The sequence below is a fragment of the Stomoxys calcitrans genome, chromosome 2 (genome assembly GCF_963082655.1).
Source record: "Stomoxys calcitrans chromosome 2, idStoCalc2.1, whole genome shotgun sequence".
Classification (NCBI taxonomy): Eukaryota; Metazoa; Arthropoda; class Insecta; order Diptera; family Muscidae; genus Stomoxys; species Stomoxys calcitrans.
Window position 1 is genome coordinate 218,024,190 of NC_081553.1, and position 25,530 is coordinate 218,049,719.

The window sequence follows — 25,530 nt, forward strand, 5'->3', positions numbered from 1 at the left end:
AAAACTAGAAATCGGTCTATATGGTAGCTATATCCAAATCTGAACCGATCTGAGCCAAATTGAAGAAAGATGTCGAGGGGCCTAACGCAACTAACTGTACCAAATTTCAGCAAAATCGGGTAATAAATGTGGCTTTTATGGCCCTTAGACCCTAAATCGGAGGGTCGGTCTATATGGCAGCTATATCCAAATCTGGACCGATCTGAGCCAAATTGACGAAGGATGTCGAAGGACCTAACAAAACTCACTGTTCCAAATTTCAGCAAAATCGGGTAATAAATGTGGCTTTTATGGGCCTAACACCATAAATCGGAGGATCGGTCTATATGGCAGCTATATCCAAATCTGAACCGATCTGGGCCAAATTGACAAAGGATGTCGAAGAGCCTAACACAACTCACTGTCCCGATTTTCAGCGGAATCGGATAAAAAATGTGGCTTTTATGGCCCTTAGACCCTAAATCGGAGGGTCGGTCTATATGGCAGCTATATCCAAATCTGGACCGATCTGAGCCAAATTGACGAAGGATGTCGAAGAGCCTAACAAAACTCACTGTCCCAAATTTCAGCAAAATCGGATAATAAATGTGGCTTTTATGGGCCTAAGACCCTAAATCGGCGGATCGGTCTATATGGGGGCTATATGAAGATATAGTCCGATATAGCCCATCTTCGAACTTAACCTGCTTATGGACAAAAAAAGAATCTGTGCAAAATTTCAGCTCAATATCTCAATTTTTAAAGACTGTAGCGTGATTTCAACAGACAGACGGACAGACGGACGGACATGGCTAGATCGTCTTAGATTTTTACGCTGATCAAGAATATATATACTTTATAGGGTCGGAAATGGATATTTCGATGTGTTGCAAACGGAATGACAAAATGAATATACCCCCATCCTTCGGTGGTGGGTATAAAAAGGCCGAACTTTGGATACCCACCACCTCGGGTATATATGTAAACTCTATTTCGTCACAATCCCGTAAAAATTGGATAATTTAAGCACCCAAATTCGGCATGGGCATAAGTGGTCTAATATAAATGTCAAAATTAAATTTTTTAGAACAAAATATTGGTCTTTTTGGCAGCTATATCCAATTATAAACCCATCTGAACCATATTAAGGTCGGATATCGTAAGGCTGAGAAAAATTCACTGTTTCAAATTTCAGCAAAACCGGTTAATAAATAAAGCTTTTACGGGCTTTAGACCCCTTATCGGCAGATCGGTCTATATGGCAGCTATATCCAAATATAGTCCGATCTGTTCCATATTTAGGTCGGATTTTGATAGGCTTAAAACTTCGCACTATTTCAAATTTCAGCGAAATTGGATAAAAAATAAAGCTTTTATGGTCTTCAGACCCTTTATCGGCAGATCGGTTTATATAGCAGCTATATCCAAATATAGTCCGATCTGTATCATATATCATCGGGTAATAAATAAAAGTTTTATGGGCTTCAGACCCTTTATCGGGAGATCGGTCTATATGACAGCTATATCTAAATATAGTCCAAAATGGACCAAATTTGGGTTAGATGTCGGGAGACCTAAAACTACTAGCTGTCTAAAATTTTAGCGAAATCGGGTAATAAATAAAGCTTTTATGGGCTTCAGACCCCTTTATCGGAAAATCGGTCTATATAGCAGCTGTATCCAAATATGATCCGATTTGGCCCATTCAAGAACTTAACCAGCGTGCATCAAAAAGACTAATCTGTGCCAAATTTCAGCTCAATATCACAATTTTTGAAGGCTTTAGAGTGATTACAACAGACAAACGGACAGACACACGGACAGACACACGGACAGACACACGGACATCATTAAATCGTCTTAGAATTTTACGACACTCCGAAATATATATACTTTGTAGGGTCGGAAATTGATATTTCGATGTGTTGCAAACGGAGTGACTAAATTATACCCACCCCTATCCTACGGTGATGGGTATAATAAAATATATAAAAATTAAAATTTCGGTCTATATGACAATTTAGGTTAGGTTGAAAAGAGGGTGCGGATATTAATCTGCCCCATGCCGCTATGGATATACACCTACGCCAGTAATCGGCTTGTTGTACGCTCTTAATACTACCGTCAGTCCAAGATTGTGCCGCTGGCAACGGTGCCTCGCACTCGACTTCAAGTGTCGTGTCAGGTATTTCATCTCTTTTCTTCTTTCCAGTTTTCTTATCGTCACCTCGATTATACCTCGATGGTATGAGCAACTCCCATCCTTAGTCTATTCTCTCGTCGTCTTAAGTCTTACGTTGCACTTTTTCTCCATCGCAGTTCACCAAACTACTGAGGCGCAATTAAGAATTGGTAAAAAAAAATTGGTCAGATGGGGCGGCTGATAGTTTGCCTCCTTCTGTAGTACCGCCGGAAATATTCCATCAGGTCCGGGTGACTTAAATGGTTTGAAGCTTCCTTCACCACAATTTCTATAATGATAAATCTTTGATCAACCTCAATATTCCGAAGTCTACGTGAATCCCTTCGTATTCTTTGGAAAATGGGTTTTCATCATAAGTTTCAACAGTTCTCCATTGTCTCTGCTCTCACTCCCATGTTGTATACTAACGTTTCAGTATGGACATAACTCAAATTTATTGCATGTGCACCACTGTTTCCTGCAGGTGAGTGATCATTTTTTGCAATTTGTTCTAAAGTGCATTGGTAATTGTGCTGACATGAATACGCGCTTCATAAGTGAATCTGTATATGTGTGTGTGTGTGTGTGCATGTGTTAAGAAAAAGTTTACGAAACTTTTGAAGGGTTTTTCACTTCAACATTCCCATAGTTTTGTAATTTCTACCTTATAATTTGTTTAGAAAGTTTCCATTCGCTTCGTTGTTTTTTCAGTTTTGAGTTTGGTGGTGGTCGTTTGCATTTTCCACTGCCCCAGAAGCTCATACAGCTGCTGCTGCATTGATGCATTGATTGCTCAACATTTAAAATGAGGGGAAAACGTGTTAATCGCTGCATAATTCGCGATTGTTTTTATACTTTTTTTGTTTTTATACCCACCACCGAAGGATGGGGGTATATTCATTTTGTCATTCCGTTTGCAACACATCGAAATATCCATTTCCGACCCTATAAAGTATATATATTCTTGATCAGCGTAAAAATCTAAGACGATCTAGCCATGTCCGTCCGTCTGTCCGTCTGTCTGTTGAAATCACGCTACAGTCTTTAAAAATAGAGATATTGAGCTGAAATTTTGCACAGATTCTTTTTTTGTCCATAAGCAGGTTAAGTTCGAAGATGGGCTATATCGGACTATATCTTGATATAGCCCCCATATAGACCGATCCGCCGATTTAGGGTCTTAGGCTCATAAAAGCCACATTTATTATCCGATTTTGTTGAAATTTGGGACAGTGAGTTGTGTTAGGCCCTTCGACATCCTTTGTCAATTTGGCTCAGATCGGTCCAGATTTGGATATAGCTGCCATATAGACCGATCCTCCGATTTAGGGTCTAAGGCCCATAAAAGCCACATTTATGGTCCGATTTCGCTGAAATTTGGGACAGTGAGTTGTGTTAGGCCCTTCGACATCCTTTGTCAATTTGGCTCAGATCGGTCCAGATTTGGATATAGCTGCCATATAGACCGATCCTCCGATTTAGGGTCTAAGGCCCATAAAAGCCACATTTATGGTCCGATTTCGCTGAAATTTGGGACAGTGAGTTGCCTTAGGCCCCTTGACATGTTTCTTTAATTTGGTCCAGATCGGTTCAGATTTGGATATAGCTGCCATATAGACCGATCCTCCGGTTTAGGGTCTTAGGCCCACAAAAGCCACATTTATTATCCGATTTTGATGAAATTCGGGGCAGTGAATTGTGTAAGGCCCATCGACATCCTTCGTTAATTTGGCTCAGATCGGTCCAGATTTGGATATAGCTGCCATATAGATCGATCCTCCGATTTATGGTGTAAGGCCCATAATAGCCACATTCATTATCCGATTTTGCTGAAATTTGGGACAGTGAGATGTGTTAGGCACTTTGACATATTTCTTCAATTTGGTCCAGATCGGTTCAAATTTGGATATAGCTGCCATATAGACCGATTTCTTGATTTATGGTTTTGGGCCCATAAAATGCTCATTTATTGCCCGATAAAAGACGCATTTATTGTCCGATGTCGCTGAAATTTGAGACAGTGAGTTTGGTTAGGCTCTTCGACGTCCTTCTTCAGTTTTGCCCAGATCAGTCCAGATTTGAATATAGCTGCCATATAGACCGATCTCTGGATTTAAGGTTTAGGGCCCATAAAAGAGGCATTTTTTGTCCGATTTCGCCGAAATTTGGGACAGTGCTTAATGTTAGGCTCTTCGACATGTTAATGCAACTTGGCCCAAATCGGTCCAGATATTGGATATAGCTGCCATGTAGACCGATATCTCGATTTAAAGTCTTGGCCCCATAAAAGGCGCATTTATAATCCGATTTCACTGAAATTTGACACAGTGACTTATGTTCGGCTTTTCGACATCCGTGTCGTATATAGTTCATATCGGTATGAGGTATGAAATTTATATGAGTATAAGGTATGAAATTTTCACTGAATATTTATGAAAGGTGGTTTACATATATACCCGAGGTGGTGGGTATCCAAAGTTCGGCCCGGCCGAACTTAACGCCTTTTTACTTGTTTGTTCTGTTTTAACTCAAGTGCTTAATTTGATAGTAATCCAAACACATGAAAATTCTATAACACACACACACACACACACATGCATACATTGCGCAACATAACATTACCTAACAGAGAAGCAAAGTTTATGTTCTTCTCAAAATTGGGTGTAGGTGTGTGTGTGTGTTCAAAAGTATAGACACTTTAACAATTTTACTGGATTACGAGGATTTCTTCTTTGTGTTTTTTTAAGAGAAGGGTTTTAATGAAGAACTGCAACTTGATTATAGGGCTTATTAAATGCTCTATTTGTAGTTTTTGGAAAATAATTTTAGTTAATGAACCCAATAGAGTCATGCAACATGTTAAATAAAGTAGGAGCCTAAAGTTTAGACACTCACATTATAAATGGCAAGGATATATTGATGAAGTCACGCGTAAAGGCGGATTTCCTTTAATGACGCATAGTAGACGGTCTACAGCCAATTAAAAGTCGTCAAAGCGAAAATTAGATTTTAGAAGGATTTCCGTAAAAGTTTTGAATTTTTTTTGAAGTCAAGAAATAAGGCACATTTCCCTCTACGATACACAGTAAACACTTTCGAACCAGTAAGGAAGGGCAAAAGTCGGGCGGTGCCGACTGTATAATACCCTACACCTACCCTATAAATGCAATCTGGGACCTATATCCAATTCTGAACCAATTTTGATGGATCTCGGCGAGCAAATATGTTCAAACTGTAAAAACTACGGTTGAAAAATGACAACATTATGGCAAATTACCAAAAAATCTGACGAACATATATATGGGAGCTATATATACTTCTGAACCGATTACGAGAAAAACTTCTCAGATAATGTAGTAGTCGTCAAGGAAAGCGTTGTGCTAAATTTTGGCAAGATTGGTCAAACAATGCGCTTGCAGCGGCTCTTGGGGTGAAAATCTGGCCATATACATATATGAAAGCTATATCTAAATCTGGGCCGATTTCCATTAAATTCCCTAGTTATATTGAGAGTCATAAGATAATCCTTTCTGCAAGATTTCGACAGAATCGGTTAACAAATGAGCACTTTTTTTCCAATATTTCTCAAAATCGGACAAACATATATATGAGAGCTATACCTAAATTTGAACCGATTTCGAGCAAACTCCTCAGATACTGTGGCAGTCTTGGAGGAAAGCATTGTGCAATATTTTGGCAAGATTGGTCAATAAATGTGCTTGCAGTCGCTCTAGGAGTGAAAATCAGCCGATATATATATGAGAGCTAAATCTAAATCTGAACCGATTTCCATGAAATTCACCAGTAATATTGAGAGTCAAGAGAAAATCTCTCCTACCAAATTTCGAGAGAATCGGTTAACAAGTGGTCATTTTATGGCATTATTACTGAAAATCGGACGAACATATATATGGGAGCTATATCTAAATCTGAACCGATTTTGACCACACTCCACGTATATTGTGGTAGTTGTCAAGGAAAGCATTGTACAAAATTTTGGCAAGATAGGTCAATAAATGTGTTTGCAGTGGCTCTAGGAGTGAAAATCGTGCGATAGATATATATGAGAGCTATATCTAAATCTGAGCCGATTTCCATGAAATTCACCAGTAATATTGAGAGTCAAAAGTCAAAAAATACATCCTGCCAAATTTCGTGAGAATCGACTAACAAATGACCATTTTATTGCATTATTACTGAAAATCGGACGAACATATATATGGGAGCTATATCCAGATCTGAACCGATTTTTTCCAATTTCAATAGGCTTCGTCTCTAGGTCGAAAAACATGCATGGACCAAATTTGAAGACGATCGGATGGAAACTGCGACCTGTACTTTGTACACAAATTAACATGGACAGACGGATAGACAGACAGACAGACAGATGGACGGACAGACAGACGGACATAGCTAAATCGAATCCGAAAGTGATTCTGAGTCGATCGGTATACTTATCAATGGGTCTATGTCTCATCCTTTTGGGTGTTACAAACTAATTCACTAAGTTATAATACCCTGTACCACAGTAGTGGTGTAGGGTATAAAACTTTTGATGAAAATCGATCAAAAAATTAATTTTTCATTGCAATACTTAAAATGGCCATATCTCCTTAACTAAGTCTCGTAGAGCAAAATGAAGGTTATTCGCGATCACTTCCAAAAATTTAAAATATTGATGAAATTCGGCCAAAAAATGATTTTTTCACTTGCAAAACTTAAAATGGCCATATCTCCTTAACTGAGCCTCGTAGAGCATAAGTAAGGTTAATTCGTGGTCGCTTTCGAAAAATTGAAAATATTGATGAAAATCGGCCAAAGAATGAATTTTTCACATGCAAAACTTAAAATGGTCATATCTCCTTAACTAAGCCTTATTGAGTATGTTAGGTTAAATTAAGTGACTGTCTGACATACGACTCACTAAGACGTTTGCGCCCATTAACAAAATGGTAGAGGATAAGGAAGATGCCTTCTAGTTCTACCATTGAACCATCCAGATCGCTTTAAATAGTCCAACAACGTAAATCAGACAGTACGGTCTTTTTTTCGTCCTTTTGTTCATTTCTTGTGCGGCTTTGGTTACCACTCTTTCTTCCGTCCTACTATCCATTCGTCACCTATCCTAGTGTCCATTAACTACTAACTACCAAATTTCCCATGAACATTCCATGGAGCAATAGGGAATACTTCTCTCATATCAATGAGTATAGTCCGATACTTTTTAAGCTCAACGATAAGGGCCCTCCATTTTTATACCCACCTCCGAAGGATGAGGACAGTATAAAGCATATTTATTATTGATCGTCGTAAAAATCTAAGACGTGCCGTTTGCCTACATGCCATCTGAACCACGTCCGCAAGACAACCACAGCCAGCGCCTCGTTCCAAGAGTCTACAACCACTTCCTGTAAATTCGTGTCGTATCCACGCCGTGAGTGAATCATGTCTTCGAGAGACATTAAGGCAGCCCTCTGTCGACATAAGAGGATTGACATCGACCTAAGTCTAAACCGATAACGCCTAGATTAAGTACTACCTACCTAATAAAACTCATTGAAAACAATACAAACCGCCTTTTCTATCTCTGTCACTAACACAACCAGCAACTAGAGGTGAACTCGTCGTTACACGGACTATATCTTGATATAGAACCCATGGAACGATGTCGCCGAAATTTAAGCCACTCGACATCCTTCTTCAATTTGGGCAAGATCGGTCCAGATTTGGATATAGCTGCCATATAGACCGATCTCTCGATTTAAGGTTTTGGGCTCAAAATATCGATATAGCTGCCAGATGGACCGATCTTTCGATTTAAGACGCATTTATAAACCGAGTTCGCTGAAATTTAACACAGTGAAACATGTGAGGCTTTTCGACACCCGTGTCGTATATAGTTCAGATCGGTCTATATATGGATATAACTACCAAAAAGGCCAATATTTTGTTCTACAAAATTGTTCCACTCAATGTTTGGTCCAAATCGGACCATATTTTGATATAATTGCTATAAATTATGAACTTTTCACCGGATTATGCCGAAAGGTGGTTTACATATATACCCGAGGTGGTATCCAAAATTCGGCCTAGCCCAACTAAATGTCTTTTTATTTGTTATGCCTAGTACGGACGGCGTTTCGCAAGCGACGGTTTTTGGTAGAGAAGTTTTAACATGGCAGAATACCTCACAAATGTAGCCAGCATAAGTAATTTTAGCGGTGGTCCACCCACCGCTGAAATTATTTCTAATGAAATTATTTCTGATGATTTCGTGACAGGATTTGAATACAGGCGTTCGGCGTCATTAACGGGGTGGAAGGGGGGACTATTGAGCACGTGTTTTGTTCATGTCTGGATTGGAAAGCCTGCACCCCTGAGGTTTTTCACGTTGGGAAGGCGCCACGGTAGGAGGCCCTCCACTTTACCTTCCATTATTCTGTGTATCATTCCACTTGTCAAATCGTTTCTCAGTACGTCCTTAAGAGCGTCCTGTAAGCTGCCCTTGCTTACATCCTTCCGTCCAACCCTCGGTCCATCATTCCATCAGTCATTCCCTCAAGCTTTCCGCCCATCCGTCCATCCTTGCGTCTTTCTTTCCAGCCATCCGTCTTGGCGTCCATGCTGCCTTTCTGTCTACCGTCTATACTTCCTTTTGTCTATTCGTCCTTCTTTACGTCCTTTAGTCCATTCTTTCCGTCCGACTTTCCGTCCGACTTTCCGTCCGACTTTCCGTCCGACTATCCGTCCGACTTTCCGTCCGACTTTCTGTCCAGGACTTTAAATCGAGATCTCGGTCTATATGGCAGCTATATCCAAATCTTGATCGACCTGAGTGAAATTGAAAAAGGATGTCGAAGAACCCAACACAACTCACTGTCCCAAATTGTGGCGACATCGGACAATAAATGCGCTTTTTCTGGCCCCAAAACCTAAAACCGAGAGATCGGTCTATATGGCAGCTATATCCAAATCTTGACCGATCTGTGCCATAATGCAGAACTATGTCAAGAGGTTTAACCTAACCCAATGTCCCAAATTTCGGCGACATCGGACAATAAATGCGCTTTTTATGGACCTCAGATCCTAAATAGGAGGATCGGTCTATATGAAAGCTATATCCAAATCTAGACCGATCTGAGCCAAATTGACAAAGGATGTCGAAGGGCCATGGCTAGATCGTCTTAGATTTTTACGCTGATCAAGAATATATATACTTTATAGGGTCGGAAATGGATATTTCTATGTGTTGCAAACGGAATGACAAAATGAATATACCCCCATCCTTCGGTGGTGGGTATAAAAATCACACTTTTTGCTCTCTATATGGCATATGATTTAAAACGCCCCCTAAGAATATTGCTGGTGGAAGCAGCTTCTGCGGGGAAAAATAATCGCATTGTGAGAAATATCGACAGCAGAGGTGTGTAAATACACACACGTACACACCATTGTGTACGTGCACAAGAATATAAGCTTATGTGCTTGGAAATGAAGTATACATGTATTAGTGTGCCCTCCACTGCTCTAAAACTAGTCTGGTATACACATTTGCAGTGAAACTCTCCATGCACGTTCAAATACCGGCGAGAACACGAGAAAATTGTTCAGCTAGGGCGATATTTGTGAGGCGTCGCGGAACGCCACACTAGGCTATAAAAAAGGATGTCCCTTATCATTGAGCTAAACTTGTATCGGAGAGCACTCAATGATATGACTGAAGAGCCGGCAGACGGTTATACGCTCCAGATTAACCCAATGCCATCCTTCATCGGCAAGTGTTCCATAGGCAGCAACACTTGGGCTCACAAGATCCAAAATTTAATTCCATTTTGGTTAAATTTTGGATTGGAACACAGGTACTATATTTCGGATTTATATATAGAAGTCCATACTTGGAAAGGGAGGTTTCCTTAAGCGGCTTTGACTCCCTTTCTGACTCAATTACTACAATCTTAGAGGATTTTCCGGACACTGAAATCGTTGTTGCTGGTGATCTCAATGTCTACAACTCCTCTTGGCTTTCCCATTCGGGACATACGACTCCTGAGGGCCAATACGACGAACTATTCGCCGTGCAGAATGGTCTGATACAACCAGTGAATGAACCGACACACATTTCTCTCTTGACCTATTCTTAACTTCGCACCCTGAGAAGTATGAAGATAATGTCCTTGAGCCTCTTGGTAATTCCGATCACTGCACCATTTCAGCGTCCTTTTCGTACTCTGATCTTCGCGCTGCCTCTTCCCCAGCCCCGAAGTGGTCAATTTGTATACGAAGGACCAAGTTGGGCTGAGCTCAGCGAATTTTTCCAGCATTTTAATTAAAGGCTTTGTTTTCTAAAGGGTGACGTAAATGCTGCTGCCGAAGTAGTGCAGGAAGTAATACTAATAGGAATGAGATCGCTCAATGCGGCTAAGAATTTATCGGATTGGTTTAACCGGGCATGCAGAAATGCTGCCTTTGACCCACTGATTCGGTTGATAAGGTTAATCAACTGGTTGAAATGTTTGCTGGAAATTCTTCCTTGCCGTTTAGCAATCAACCACTCCCCGTGATTGCTAGTGTACCTAGTTCGATGCATTAGATATTCTTTCGAACACGTGGAGTTAAAAGGGTCCTTGCGGATCTTGACGTAAATAAATCTCCGGGCCCAGACGGTATATCAACACTTGTCCTTTGTAAGTGTTCTTCGACGCCCGTCCACTATGCAGCCTTTTCAACCTTGCTTACCGCGCGGGTGTTTTCCCGGCGCGTTTAAAAGGTGCGAACGTTCAGCCCATCACCAAAAAAAGTTTGGCCGAACAACTCTGCGAATTACCGGCCAATCGCGATATGCTCAGCGCACTCCAAGGTTATGGAGAGCATGCACCACCATCTTGTCAGATACTTAGAGTCCAATGGCCTTCTTAGCGATAGACGGTATGGGTTCCGCAGAAATCGCTCTACGGGAGACCTAATGGCATTCTTGTCGGAACGATGGAGTCGCTCTATCCGCCAGTTTGGTGAGAATAAGCTCGTGGCTCTGGATATCGAACTTCGTTCGATTGTGTGTCCAGCTTTCTCAAAGATCGCACTATACGAGTTGTTGTAGATGGGTTCTCATACGATGAGTATACATTGACCGCAGGTGTGCCACAAGGCTCTATCCTTTCCCCTTCCCTTTTTATATATATATATTCTTGATCAGCGTAAAAATCCAAGACGATCTAGACATGTCCGTCCGTCTGTCCGTCTGTCTGTTGAAATCACGCTACAGCCTTTAAAAATTGAGATATTGAAACTTTGCACAGATTCTTTTTTTGTCCATAAGCAGGTTAAGTTCGAAGATGGGCTATATCGGACTATATCTTGATATAGTCCCCATATAGACCGATCGGCCGATTTAGGGTCTTAGGCCCATAAAAGCCACATTTATTATCCGATTTTGCTGAAATTCGGGACGGCGAGTTGTGTTAGGCCCTTCGACATCCTCCGTCAATTTGGCTTAGATCGGTCTAGATTTGGATATAGCTGCCATATAGACCTATCCTCCGATTTAGGGTCTTAGGCCCATAAAAGCCACATTTATTAGCCGATTTTTCTGAAATTTGGGACAGTGAGTTGTGTTAGGCCATTCGACGTCCTCCGTCAATATGGCTCAGATCGGTTCAGATTTGGATATAGCTGCCATATAGACCGATCCTCCGGTTTAGGGTCTTGGGCCCATAAAAGCCACATTTTTTATCCGATTTCGCTGAAATTTGGGACAGTGAGTTGTGTTAGGCCCTACAACGTCCTTCGTCAATTTGGCTCAGATCGGTCCAGTTTTGGATATAGCTGCCATATAGACCGATCCTCCGATTTAGGGTTATATGCCCATAAAAGCTACATTTATTATCCGATTTTGCTGAAATTTGGGACAGTGCGTTGTCTTAGGCCCTCCGACGTCCTCTGTGAATTTGGCTCAGATCGGTCCAGATTTGGATATAGCTGCCATATAGACCGATCCTCCGATTTGGGGTCTTAGGCCCATAAAACACGCATTTATTGTCCGATGTCGCCGAAATTTGGGACAGTGAGTTAAGTTAAGCCCCTTGACATACTTCTGCATTATCGCACTGATCGGTCCAGATTTGGATATAGCTGCCATATAGACCGATCTCTCGGTTTTAGGTTTTGGGGCCATAAAAAGCGCATTTATTATCCGATGTTGCCGAAATTTGGTACAAAGAGTTAAGTTAAGCCCCACCACATATTTCTGCTATGGGACATAAGTTATGAGTTTTGCACCGTATTTTGACGAAAGGTGGTTTACATATATAGCCGAGGTGGTGGGTATCCAAAGTTCGGCCCGGCCGAACTTAACGCCTTTTTACTTGTTCTTCTTTTCATTGACGATCAGTTGGGTAAGACTTCAAATCCAGTCTACTCATTTGCCGATGACAGTAGTCTGTGTCATTCATATTCATTCGACCATAGGCCCAGTCCTCAAGAAATTGTGGACAGGAGGCGCAGTATGGATGAGGCGCTTTCCCAGGATTTGTTGCCCATTTCTGAGTGAGGTAGAATGAACAGAGTAGACCTTAACTCACGGAAGACACAGTGCTGTTTCTTGTCTCACAAGCCATTCACTGACCCACTTCAATCGTCGATATATATCGAGGGTATAGATATTGACCGTTCAGATGCTCTTGATGTTCTGGGCATGAAGATGCAATGCGATGTCCGTTGGGCAAAACAGGTATTCGAAGTCTCGAAAGAAGCATTCAAGTGTTTGGACTTTCTTAGCGGTGCATGCTGTCTAAGCAATACTTTTTGGGCTCTTATCGCAGAGACCATCCAAATTATCATCTGGTTGATAGGTATCCACCGCCCAGAAGCCTAAAGGTAGATTCACATTATCTAGGGCGTGAGGTTCAGCGCTACAAGAAATGCCCTCTGGAGCAAGCGGCATATCAAGCAGGTCTAGACAACATTCATGCACAAACGGTAACAGATGCGGTAATTGGCTACCGGGTGAATGTAGCCGTTGGAGAACGACCATCTCCCATTGCACCTGAAGAAATAGACCTCCCCCGGCAAGCCAGAGTAGTTTTGGCTCAATTATGTTCCGGCAGATGCGGCCGCCTCAATTTTTACAGAGCAAGGATTGATGCAGAGGTGGAAGATGCGTATCCCGATTGTAACCAGGGACCGCATGATATACGCCACCTATTCAACTGCCCAGCCTGACCCACTCGACTCAGACCCAGATCCTTTTGGACGCACCCCATCTTAGTCGCAGAGTTCCTGGATCTGTACACTCAACAAAATCAAGCAGACGAAAGATGGAACACAACAATCCGCTACAACAACAACAACAACTGAAGAGTCTCTCCTGTTTCTTGGTGGAATGTTCACGGCCAAATTTGATGCATTAGTGGTATAGGTTAAACAAATATTCTAGCCGCAGTGTCAACATTGCTTTAATCTCAAAAGAATGCCAAAGCCTCTCGTACTGCTGTTGTTCGCTATGTCTAGCCTAAGCATGGATGTCAATTTCACTTGAAATCGCCCCAACCATTTGGTTACGTTGACATTTAACTTTAAAATTTTTGATAAACATCTTGAAAGACGCTACCTGCCGTCACAACATGTCTACGACAATTTTTCGCATTAGCTTGCCATTTTGTCTATGGGCCACAATGCCCCATTCCATCCTTCAATCAATGGCAAATAAACAAATACTGCCTTGCAAGGCAGCAACGCCTTTCTTGCCATGTTGCCAGCTGACATTTTCTCCAGAAATCAAATTGGAGACAAATTTCAAGATTTGCAATGTCTGTATTGACTTTTGCCTGGGCAAAAAGATTTTCTTTAATGAAAAACATTGTATCCGGCCTAGTTTTCTAAGGAACTGTTGTTGTTATTGTTGTTGAATTAATTGCTGGCTTGAGTAATTTTTAAATTGAATATTCCCTTGAACGAACTTCAAAGACAACAATCGAAACCATTAATGTTCGAATAAAGGCATTGTGAGTGACACATGCCCACAGGCATGGCGTAGAAACGCAATGCCACAGAAAATGCCATTAACTCAAACACACACACACACACACACACACATATGCATGAGCATTGGCTATGGCTGAGAGAAAATGCTTTTTAGAAAATGTCCAGGGTTGGGTATGTACTTAAATATGCTTTTGTTTCTATGATTTTCTGAAAATGCCTTAGTTAAAATTATTTGTCTAAGATATGAAAATAGAAAATGTCTGTATGTGGAAAGAAAGTTAAACTTAACGCAACCATTTTCATGTATACCCTAGAAAGAAATCTTTTAAGGGGTGTTAAAATTTAATAGTTTCTGTATTTTATATCCACAACCGGAGGGTGGGAGATCTCAATAAGCAAAATACGAAACATAATGGCGATCGGTTAAAGATAACCCGTGCCGCCACGACACACAGTGGGAGGAAACCAAAAAGAAGCAAGTAAAAAGGCGTTAAGTTCGGCCGGGCCGAACTTTGGATACCCACCACCTCGGGTATATATGTAAACCACCTTTCATCAAAATTCGGTGAAAATTTCATACCTTACACTCATATACCTCATACCGATCTGAACTGTATACGACACGGATGTCGAAAAGCCGAACATAAGTCACTGTGTCAAATTTCAGTGAAATCGGATTATAAATGCGCCTTTTATGGGGCCAAGACTTTAAATCGAGATATCGGTCTACATGGCAGCTATATCCAAATCTGGACCGATTTGGGCCAAGTTGCATAATCATGTCGAAAAGACTAACACAAAGCACTGTCCCAAATTTCGGCGAAATCGGACAATAAATGCCTCTTTTATGGGCCCTAAACCTTAAATCGAGAGATCGGTCTATATGGTAGCTATATGCAAATCTGGACCGATCTGGGCAAAATTGAAGAAGGACGTCGAAGAGCCTAACTAAACTCACTGTGTCAAATTTAAGCTACATCGGACAATAAATGCGTCTTTTATGGCCCCAAAACCTAAAACCTAGATATCGGTCTATATGGCAGCTATATCCAAATCTGGACCGATCTGTGCGATATTGCAGAAGTATATCAATGGGCTTAACTTAACTCACTGTTCAAAATTTCGGCGACGTCGGACAATAAATGACCATTTTATGGGCCCAAAACCATAAATCAAGAAATCGGTCTATATGGCAGCTATATCCAAATCTGAACCGATCTGGACCAAATTGAAGAAATATGTCAAAGGGCCTAACACAACTCACTGTCCCAAATTTCAGCAAAATCGGATAATGAATGTGGCTTTTATGGGCCTTACACCATAAATCAGAGGATCGATCTATATGGCAGCTATATCCAAATCTGAACCGATCTGAGCCAAATTAACGAAGGATGTCGATGGGCCTTACACAATTCACTGTCCCGAATTTCATCAAAATCGGATAATAAATGTGGCTTTTGTGGGCCTAAGACCCTAAACCGGAGGATCGGTCTATATGGCAGCTATATCCAAATCTGGAGCGATCTGGGCCAAATTGACAAAGGATGTCGAAGGGCCTAACACAACTCACTGTCCTAAATGTCAGCGAAGCCGGATAATAAATGTGGCTTTTATGGGTCCAAGACCCTAAATCGGAGGATCGGTCTATATGGCAGCTATATCCAAATCTGGACCGATCTGAACCAAATTGACGAAGGATGTCAAATGGACTAACACAACTCTCTGCCCCAAATTTCAAAAAAATCGGATAATAAATGTAGCTTTTATGGGCCTAAGACCCTAAATCGGCGGATCGATCTATATGGGGGCTATATCAAGATATAGTCCGATATAGCCCATCTTCGAACTTAACCTGCTTATGGACAAAAAAAGAATCTGTTCAAAATTTCAGCTCAATATCTCCATTTTTAAAGACTGTAGCGTGATTTCAACAGACAGACGGACGGACATGTCTAGATCGTCTTAGATTTTTACGCTGATCAAGAATATATATACTTTATAGGGTCGGAAATGGATATTTCGATGTGTTGCAAACGGAATGACAAAATGAATATACCCCCATCCTTCGGTGGTGGATATAAAAAACAAGTTAGAGCGTGCTAAGTTCGGCCGGACCGAATCTTATATACCCTCCACCATGGTTGCATCTGTCGAGTTCTTTGCGCAGTATCTGTTTTTAGACAAACAAAGTATAATGAATAAGGACGGAGGAGCAGCTATATCAAGTTATAGTCCGATTCGGGCATCAAGAAGCGAAATCGGGAGATAGGTTTATATGACAGCTGTATCAAGCTATACATCGATTCTAAACATACTGCACACGTATGTTGAAGGCCATGGGAGGAGCAGTTGTACAAAAATTGTGCCAAATCGGACGAGAATTGCGCCCTCTAGAGGCTCAAGAAGTCAAGACCCAAGATCGGTTTATATGGCAGCTATATTAGGTTATGAACCGATTTGCGCCATACTTAGCACAGTAGCTGAAAGTGATAACAAAACACTTCAACCAAAATTTTAGCCAAATCGGGTGGGAATTGCGCCCTCTATCGGGTAAAGAAGTCAAGACCCAAGATCGGTTTGTATGGCAGCTATATCAAAACATAAACCGATTTGGCTCATTTACAATCCCACCGACCTACACTAAAAAAAGTATTTGTGAAAAATTTCAAGCGGCTAGCTCTACTCCTTTAAAAGTTAGCGTGCTTTCGATAGACACAGTTGTTGGAAGTGATATCGCACTATGTGCGAAATTTCAGTCAAATCGGATGAGAATTACGCCCTCTAGAGGCTCAAGAAGGCAAGACCCAAGATCGGTTTATATGGCCGCTATATCAGGTTATGAACCAATTAGGACCACACTTCGCACAGTTTTTTGAAGTGATATTAAAACACTATGTGCAAAATTTCAGTCAAATCGGACGAGAATTGCGCCCTCTAGAGGCTCAAGAAGTCAAGACCTAAGATCGGTTTATATGGCAGCTATATCAGGTTATGAACCGATTTGCGCCATACTTCGCACAGTTGTTGGAAGTGAAATCCGTCCGTGCGTCCGTCCGTGCGTCCGTCCGTGCGTCCGTCCGTGCGTCCGTCCGTGCGTCCGTCCGTGCGTCCGTCCGTCCGTGCGTCCATCCGTACGTGCGTCCGTCCGTCTGTCTGTCCGTCTGTCAGTCCGTCCGTTTGTCTGTCCGTCCGTCCGTTCGTTCGTTCGTCCGTCTGTCTGTTTAAATCGCGCTACAGTCTTTAAAAATAGAAATATTGAGTTGAAACTTTGCACAGATTCTTCCTTTTGACCACAAGCAGGTTAAGTTCAAAGATGGAATATATCGGACTATATCTTGATATAGGCCCCATATAGACCGATCTTACGATTAAAGATTTTTGGCCCATAAAAGGCGCAATTATTGTCCGATGTCGTCCGTCTGTCCATCCGTCTGTTCTTCCGTCTGTCCGTCCGTCTGTCCGTCCGTCTGTCCGTCCGTCTGTCCGTCCGTCTGTCCATCCGTCTGTCCGTCCGTCTGTCCGTCCGTCCGTCTGTTCGTCCGTCCGTCTGTTCGTCCATCCGTCCGTCTGTCCGTCCGTTCGTCCGTCTGTCCGTCCATCTGTCTGTGAGTGAGCTGTGTTAGGCCCTTCGACAGCCTTCTTCAATTTGGCCCAGATCGATTCAGATTTGGATGTAGCTGCCATATAGAACGATCTCTCTATTTAAAGTCTTGGCCCCATAAAAGGCACATTTATAATGTGAAAGTGGTAAGCTAAGCATACGTTTATATAGAATTTATTACAAAACCACAAACTGTATCCTGCACTACAACTGTGCCTGTGAGAAAATATGCAGCTTGAGCCAGAAAATCGTGCTGATTGGGCTTAGGCATGTCCGTCTGTCCGCATATCCTTTGTGTGCTAATGGTCCGTCTGTCGTGTTTTTTATACCCTTCACCATAGAATGGGTGTATACTAATTTCGTCCCTCTTTTTGCATTATCTCGAAATATTCGTCTAAGACCCCATAAGGTATATATATATTCTTGATCGTTTCGACGTCTTGAAATCACAATATCGGTCGAAATCACTATAGTGGTCGAACGCGTAATGCTAACCGCCAGAAATTTTGCACAGATACTTTATTTTGATGTAGGTCGTTGGGGATTGTAAATGGGCTATATCGGTTCAGATTTAGATATACCTTCCATATAAACCGATTTCGCGATTTAATTTCTTAAGCTCCTGAAACTACAATAGCTGTGTTAAGTACGGAACAAATCGGTCTATAACCTGATATAGCTCCCATTTAAACATTTGAGCCCAAGAACACAATTCTAGCCCTTTCCCATCGCGCTGGGCAAATATGTACCATTTCCCACTTTTTGGTACTTTTTAGTACGTAAGCAAATATCACCAAATTCAGACTTATCCTGTGCCTATGACCCACGAACAACATTCGTGCAAAATTTCATGATTCTAGCTTTAGCCGTTTGGGGTGGGGGATGATCAGTCAGTCAATCAGCAATCAGTCACGCTACTCTTATATGTAAAGAGATATTAATATACCCCACTGTGCCTGAGTCATTGTGCCAGCATTTACACACAAAACATGCCGCAGTCAACTCCTTGACATCTACGCTGCAGTTGTAAAAACATTTAAATACTTAAGAAAATTTACACGTTCGCAAAGAATTTGGTCGTAAGGACATTTTTCCTTCTTTTAGCGCCAAAAGTGTGTTCCATAATGATACACAAATGAAAATGACATAACAATATGCGAACCAAAACCCTGACACTCTACTTAAACTTCTTCTTCTTCTTTTGTTGTCCTGCCACATATGTTGGCTAAGGTATGAGGCAATGCTGCGAAGACCCCTTCGGTAATTGTCGCATGTAATGGCTTTTAAATGTCAACATATCCAAAGGTAAAAAGGGTGAATGAATCAGTGTGAGCATGTGTTTGTGTGTGTGAGTGTGTGTGTGTATGAGTGTTGGGGTTAAATTTTAAGTAAGGCTTTGTTCGGGTAAGAGCTGTCCTCATGAGAGGCTATATACAGCAACTGGAAGTGTTAAATTACATTTCTTATTAGAACTAAAAGAATAACTAACAGCATCAACGTAGCAGCAGCGCAGCAGCAGCAGCATCAGCAACAACAATAACATCTGCTGCCACTCCAAGTGTGAGAACTATACCCTCATCAGCATATTGAAGAGGTATGCTTGGTATGCTTTCTCTAAGTGTGGGTGTAAGTGGTTGATATTCAGCAGAAGAGAGAGAGAGAGAGAGAGAAAGAGAGTGAGTTGACAGAGTTGCAGGCTGGAATGGTATAAAAGTTCACAAAATTATACATAAAATTTATGCGTAACCTGCAAACCCAAAGCTAAAATGAAGCAACCCGAGCATACGCACACACTCACACATTGTCTACATACACATTTCTATAATCATGCATACATATGCCGCAAAAAATCTAATAACGCATAGCGTAACAACTTAGGCGAATGTTATGAAATGCTTTTGAACCGCAGATAGATGAGTGTAGAGTAATAGGACAACAAATTGGGATAGAGGCCCATAAAACTTGGACCAGAGAGAACAAGTAAAAATGTAGTAAGTTCATCCGGACCGATTCTTGGGTAACCACCATCAATGAATCCGCTAAAAATTTGCCTTTATTAACTCAGTTGGTATTTGAATTATATTACAGTAGTCAAATCGGAAATTGTTTGAGGCTGCTATGGTCTCAAGTACTCATATTGAGGAATTGGTATTTAAGAGGCCCATGTCGGTATATACACCGATTCTCATACGGATCATACTTGGCACGGACGCTGCAAGTCCTTGTGTCTCTTTGTGTCAAATTTTAGTTAATCAGGTGAACATTGAGGCCTATAAGAGCCTATATGGGTGCTATTATGTATGTAGACCGTTTCGGATCATACTTGCTACAGATGTTGGAAGTTACAACAATTGGATGTTACAGTCTTTGTTGCAAATTTCGGGCAAATTATATGAAAATTGACATTCTGGGGGCCCAAGAAGTCAAATCCGGGAATCGTTTTATGTGGGGGGTACATCAGTTTTTATACCCTACACCACTATTGTGGTATAGGGTATTATAACTTAGTGAATTAGTTTGCAACACCTAAAAGGAAGAGAGATAGACCAATTGATAAGTATACCGATCGACTCAGAATCACTTTCTGATTCGATTTAGCTCTGTCCGTCTGTCTGTCTGTCCGTCCATGTTAATTTGTGTACAAACTATAGGTCGCAATTTTTATCCGATCGTCTTCAAACTTGGTATGGACATTTTTTTTGGCCTAAAGACGAAGCCTATTAAAATTGGAAAAAATCGGTTCAGATTTAGATATAGCTCCCCTATATGTGTTCGTTCGATTTGCAGTAATACTGCCATAAAATGTTAATTTATCAACCGATTTTCTCAAAATTTGGCAGGAGGGATTTTCTTATGACTCCCGACATCACAGGTGAATATCATTAAAATCGGTTTAGATTTGGATATAGCTCCCATATATATGTTCGTCCGATTTGCAGTAATACTGCCATAAAATGTTCATTTATCAACCGATTCTCTCGAAATTTGGCAGGAAGGATTTTCTTATAACTCCCGACAGCACAGGTGAAATTCATTAAAATCAGTTCAGATTTGGATATAGCTCTCATATATATGTTCGTCCGATTTGCGGTAATACTGCCATAAAATTAAGCTGATTTTCTCGAAATTTGGCAGGAAGGAATTTCTTAAGACTTTCAATATCACAGGTGAATATCATTAAAATCGGTTCAGATTTGGATATAGCTCCCTTATATATGTTTGTCCGATTTGCAGTAATACTGCCATAAAATGGTCATTTATTAACCGATTATCTCGAAATTAGGCAGGAAGGAATTTCTTATGACTTCCGACATTACAGGTGAATATCATTAAAATCGGTTCAGATTTGGATATAGCTCCCATACATATGTTCGTCCGATTTGAAGTAATACTGCCATATAATAGTCATTTGTTAACCGATTTTCTCGAAATTTCCCAGGAAGGATTTCCTTATTACTCTCGACGTCACAGATGAATATCATTAAAATCGGTTCAGATTTGGATATAGCTCCCATACATATGTTCGTCCGATTTGCAGTAATAATGCAATAAAATGGTCATGTGTTACCCGATTCTCTTGAATTTTGGTAGGAAGGACTTTCTTAAGACTTTCGACATTACAGGTGAATATCATTAAAATCGGTTCAGATTTGGATATAGCTCCCCTATATGTGTTGGTCCGATTTGCAATAATACTGCCATATAACAGTCATTTGTTAACCAGTTTTCTCGAAATTAGGCAGGAGGGACTTTCCTAAGACTTTCGATATTACAGATGAATATCATTAAAATCGGCTCAGATTTGGGTATAGCTCCCATACATATGTTCTTCCGATTTGCAGTAATACTGCCATATAATAGTCATTTGTTAACCGATTTTCTCGAATTTTGACAGAAGGGATTTTTTTATGACTTCGGACAACACAGGTGAAATTCATTAAAATCAGTTTAGATTTGGAAATAGCTCCCATATATATGTTCGTCCGATTTGCAGTAATACTGCCATAAAATGGTCATTTGCCAACCGATTTTCTCGAAATTAGGCAGGAGGGACTTTCTTAAGACGTTCGACATTACGGATGAATATCATTAAAATCGGTTTAGATTTGGATATAGCTCCCATACATATGTTCGTCCGATTTGCAGTAATACTGCAATAAAATGATTATTTGTTACCCGATTCTCTCGAAATTTAGCAGGAGGAATTTTCTTATGACTCCCGACAACACAGGTTAATTTCATTAAAATCGGTTCGGATTTGGATATAGCTCCCATACATATGTTCGTCCGATTTGCAGTAATAATGCAATAAAATGGTCATGTGTTACCCGATTCTCTTGAATTTTGGTAGGAAGGACTTTCTTATGACTTCCGACATTACAGGTGAATATCATTAAAATCGGTTCAGATTTGGATATAGCTCCCATACATGTGTTCGTCCGATTTGCAGTAAAATGCAATAAAATGGTAATTTTTTATCCGATTCTCTCGAAATTTGGTAGGAGGGATTTTCTTGTGACTCCCGATATCACAAATGAATTTCATTAAAATCGGTTCAGATTTTGATATAGCTCCCATACATATGTTCGTCCGATTTGCAGTAATAATGCAATTAAATGTTCATTTATCAACCGATTCTCTCAAAATTAAGCAGGAGGAACTTTCTTAAGACGTTCGACATTACAGGTGTATTTCATTAAAATCGGTTCAGATTTGGATATAGCTCCCATATATATGTTCGTCCGATTTGCAGTAATAATGCCGTAAAATGGTCATTTATTAACTGATTCTCTCGAAATTAGGCAGGAAGGACTTTCTTAAGACTTTCGACATTACAGACGAATATCATTAAAATCGGTTCAGATTTGGATATAGCTCCCATATATATGTTCGCCCGCTTTCCGGTAATAATGCAATAAAATGGTCATTTGTTACCCGATTCTCTCGAAATTTGGTAGGAAGGATTTTCTAATGACTCTCGATATTAATGGTGATTTTCATGGATATCGGTTTAGATTTAGATATAGCTCCCATATATATGTTCGTCCGATTTTCACTCCTAGAGTTATAGCAAGCGCATTTATTGACAATTCTTGGCATAAATTTTCCAAAACGCTTTCCTGAACGACTGCCACAGTATTTGAGAAGTTTGCTGAAATCGGTTCAGATTTAGAAATAGCTCCCATATATATGTTCGTCCGATTTTGAGAAATATTGCAAGAAAGTGCTCATTTTTTAGCCGATTCCCTCGAAATTTTGCAGGAAAGATTTTCTTATGACTCTCAATATCACTGGTGAATTTAATAGAAATCGGCACAGATTTAGATATAGCTGTCATATATGTATATGGCCAGATTTTCACCCCAAGAGCCACTGCAAGCGCGTTGTTTGACCAAAATTTTGCACAACGCTTTCCTCGACGACTACCACATTATCTGAGAAGTTTGCTCGAAATAGGTTCAGAATTAGACATAGCTCCCATATATATGTTCGTCAGATTTTGGGTAATTTGCCATAATGTTGTCATTTGTCAACCGTTGACAGTTTGAACATATTTGCCCTCCGATGTCCATCAAAATTGGTTCAGAATTGGATATAGCTCCCACATTGTTCTTATAGGGTAGGTGTAGGGTATTATACAGTCGGCACCGCCCGACTTTTGCTCTTTCTTACTGGTTTTCGCACCATACATGTTATAATAATTTAACCTGATACTGTTACTGTTACTACAGCATGTGCGTAGTTAGGTGCATACGAAGATGATGTTGATGCTTTGTTTAGTTTCATCTGCATATACATATATTCAAATACATACACTTACATACATACTTAAGTATATAACAAATTTTCATACAATACAAAGTACGCAGAGGAAAATATGTAGTTCGCATATACATAAATATATGGCAAAACGCTATGCTGTGTCACCAAGTTTACATGAGAATAGGGTTTGCATTGGTTGACAAGTATTTATGAACGGGGAAAACTGTGGGATTTTAATATCCTCAAATGTAGGATACTAACTTGGTCATGGCTTTTGCCAGACTTCGAAATTTAAGTATTGGCTGCCATTTAGATTATATTGTTCATCGCCATGTCATCTTTAGTGTCCGTCCATCCCTCAGCAAGTTAAAAATTTGCTAAGATTCGACGGGAAAGAGTGGTCAACCAAATTTTGCACACATATGCAGAGTGGTTAGCCTTAGCGGTTCCATAGGTGGAATTTGTAAGTGTCCCATATGTGTTGGAAATCGTAGCAGAGCTCAACATGCAATGTCTCAGCTAAATAAGAGAAAGGCGATGACTTTAATCGATTTTCTCCGTTCGACACTTGGAAGTTGTGAAGTCCGATGGTAAGTCAATGGATAGCATTGTGGTTGTCTAATCCCAATGAAAAAGAGTAAATAGGCAAGGCCGAATTGTGCTGTGTGGCATGTGGCACCATCTTGTTGAGCTGAGTATTATCTGACGACAGCGCTCACCATCACAGTTACGTTACGATTTGCATCATCTTTGAAGAAGTACGGTCCAATGATGACACCAGCCCATAAGCCATTACTTTTTCTGGATGCATTGGTAGCTCTTGCAATGCATCTAGCTGATCTTACGCGTGCTGTTTGGCATATGGCACCGTCTTATTGAAACCACATGTCATGCAAGTCAAGCTCTTGCAAAAGTAGTTGGATATCATCTCACTATCGCGCTCACCATTCATAGTTACGTTACGATTCGCATCATCTTTGTAGAAGTACGGTCCAATGATGATACCAGCCCATAAACCATTGCATTGGCAGCTCTTGGAATGCTTCTGGCTGATACTCACTCTGAAATCGACAATTCTCCTTATTGTCGTACCCATTGAGCCAAAAATGAGCTTCGTCGATGGAATGGAAGAGACTGATCTGGCCCAAAATTAAGAAGAATGTCGAAGAGCCTATCATAACTCGCTGTACCAAATTCTGTCTGGTTTGAAAAGAGTAGGAAGATCGAGGTACCCAAAGATTTCGATACATGAAGGATAACGAGAACAGGTCATTCACACGACCTTTTCTTGTTTAGAACATAGCTGATATGTGAGTGATGGCGGTAAGTGTTCTTGTCTATACAGTTGGTTCCAAAGTAAACGACCATGTGGGCTTTGGGATGTACCCTGAAGAACTTGGACTGTTCATATCGAGAAGGTTACCCGGCCACTGCAATGTGTATCAAGCGGAGATCCCTGCAAATAAAGAAGTGGTGGAATGGCAAGGAACTACCTTACACTGTGGGTATGTCTCCAGCGACACATAAGCGATATATTTTCAGCATCAGGCCCCAAGGACAACGAATGATAGATGGTCACAAAGATGGGGTTGTGAGCATTCAAAAATTATATGACTTTATCTGGAATTGAATTTGCTGTCGCTAGCTAGACGTCTCAGTCTTTGTGTACGTCATGACAGGTCGGAAAATATGAGACATATCGGAAAATATGCTGACAGACTGAGGGAAGCTGTGAGACGTCGAATTAGAAGAGACTGTAGAATATCTGCTGTGTGTGTGTCCCACACTGACAGTCAGAAGGAGTTCCACTTTAGGCTCCTCCCACTTCTTTGAGAACCTGTTTTATTTAGCGGATGTGAACATTCGCAAGTAATTGGGCTTTTTGAAGCGATCTGGATAATTCAACGGAAGGAATTAGAAGGCATCTTCCCTCTTCTGTTCCGGTGGTATCATAATGGACGAAAACGTCTAAGTGAGTCTGATGGCAGACTGCCATTTCAACCTAACCTAACTTAACCTATGACGC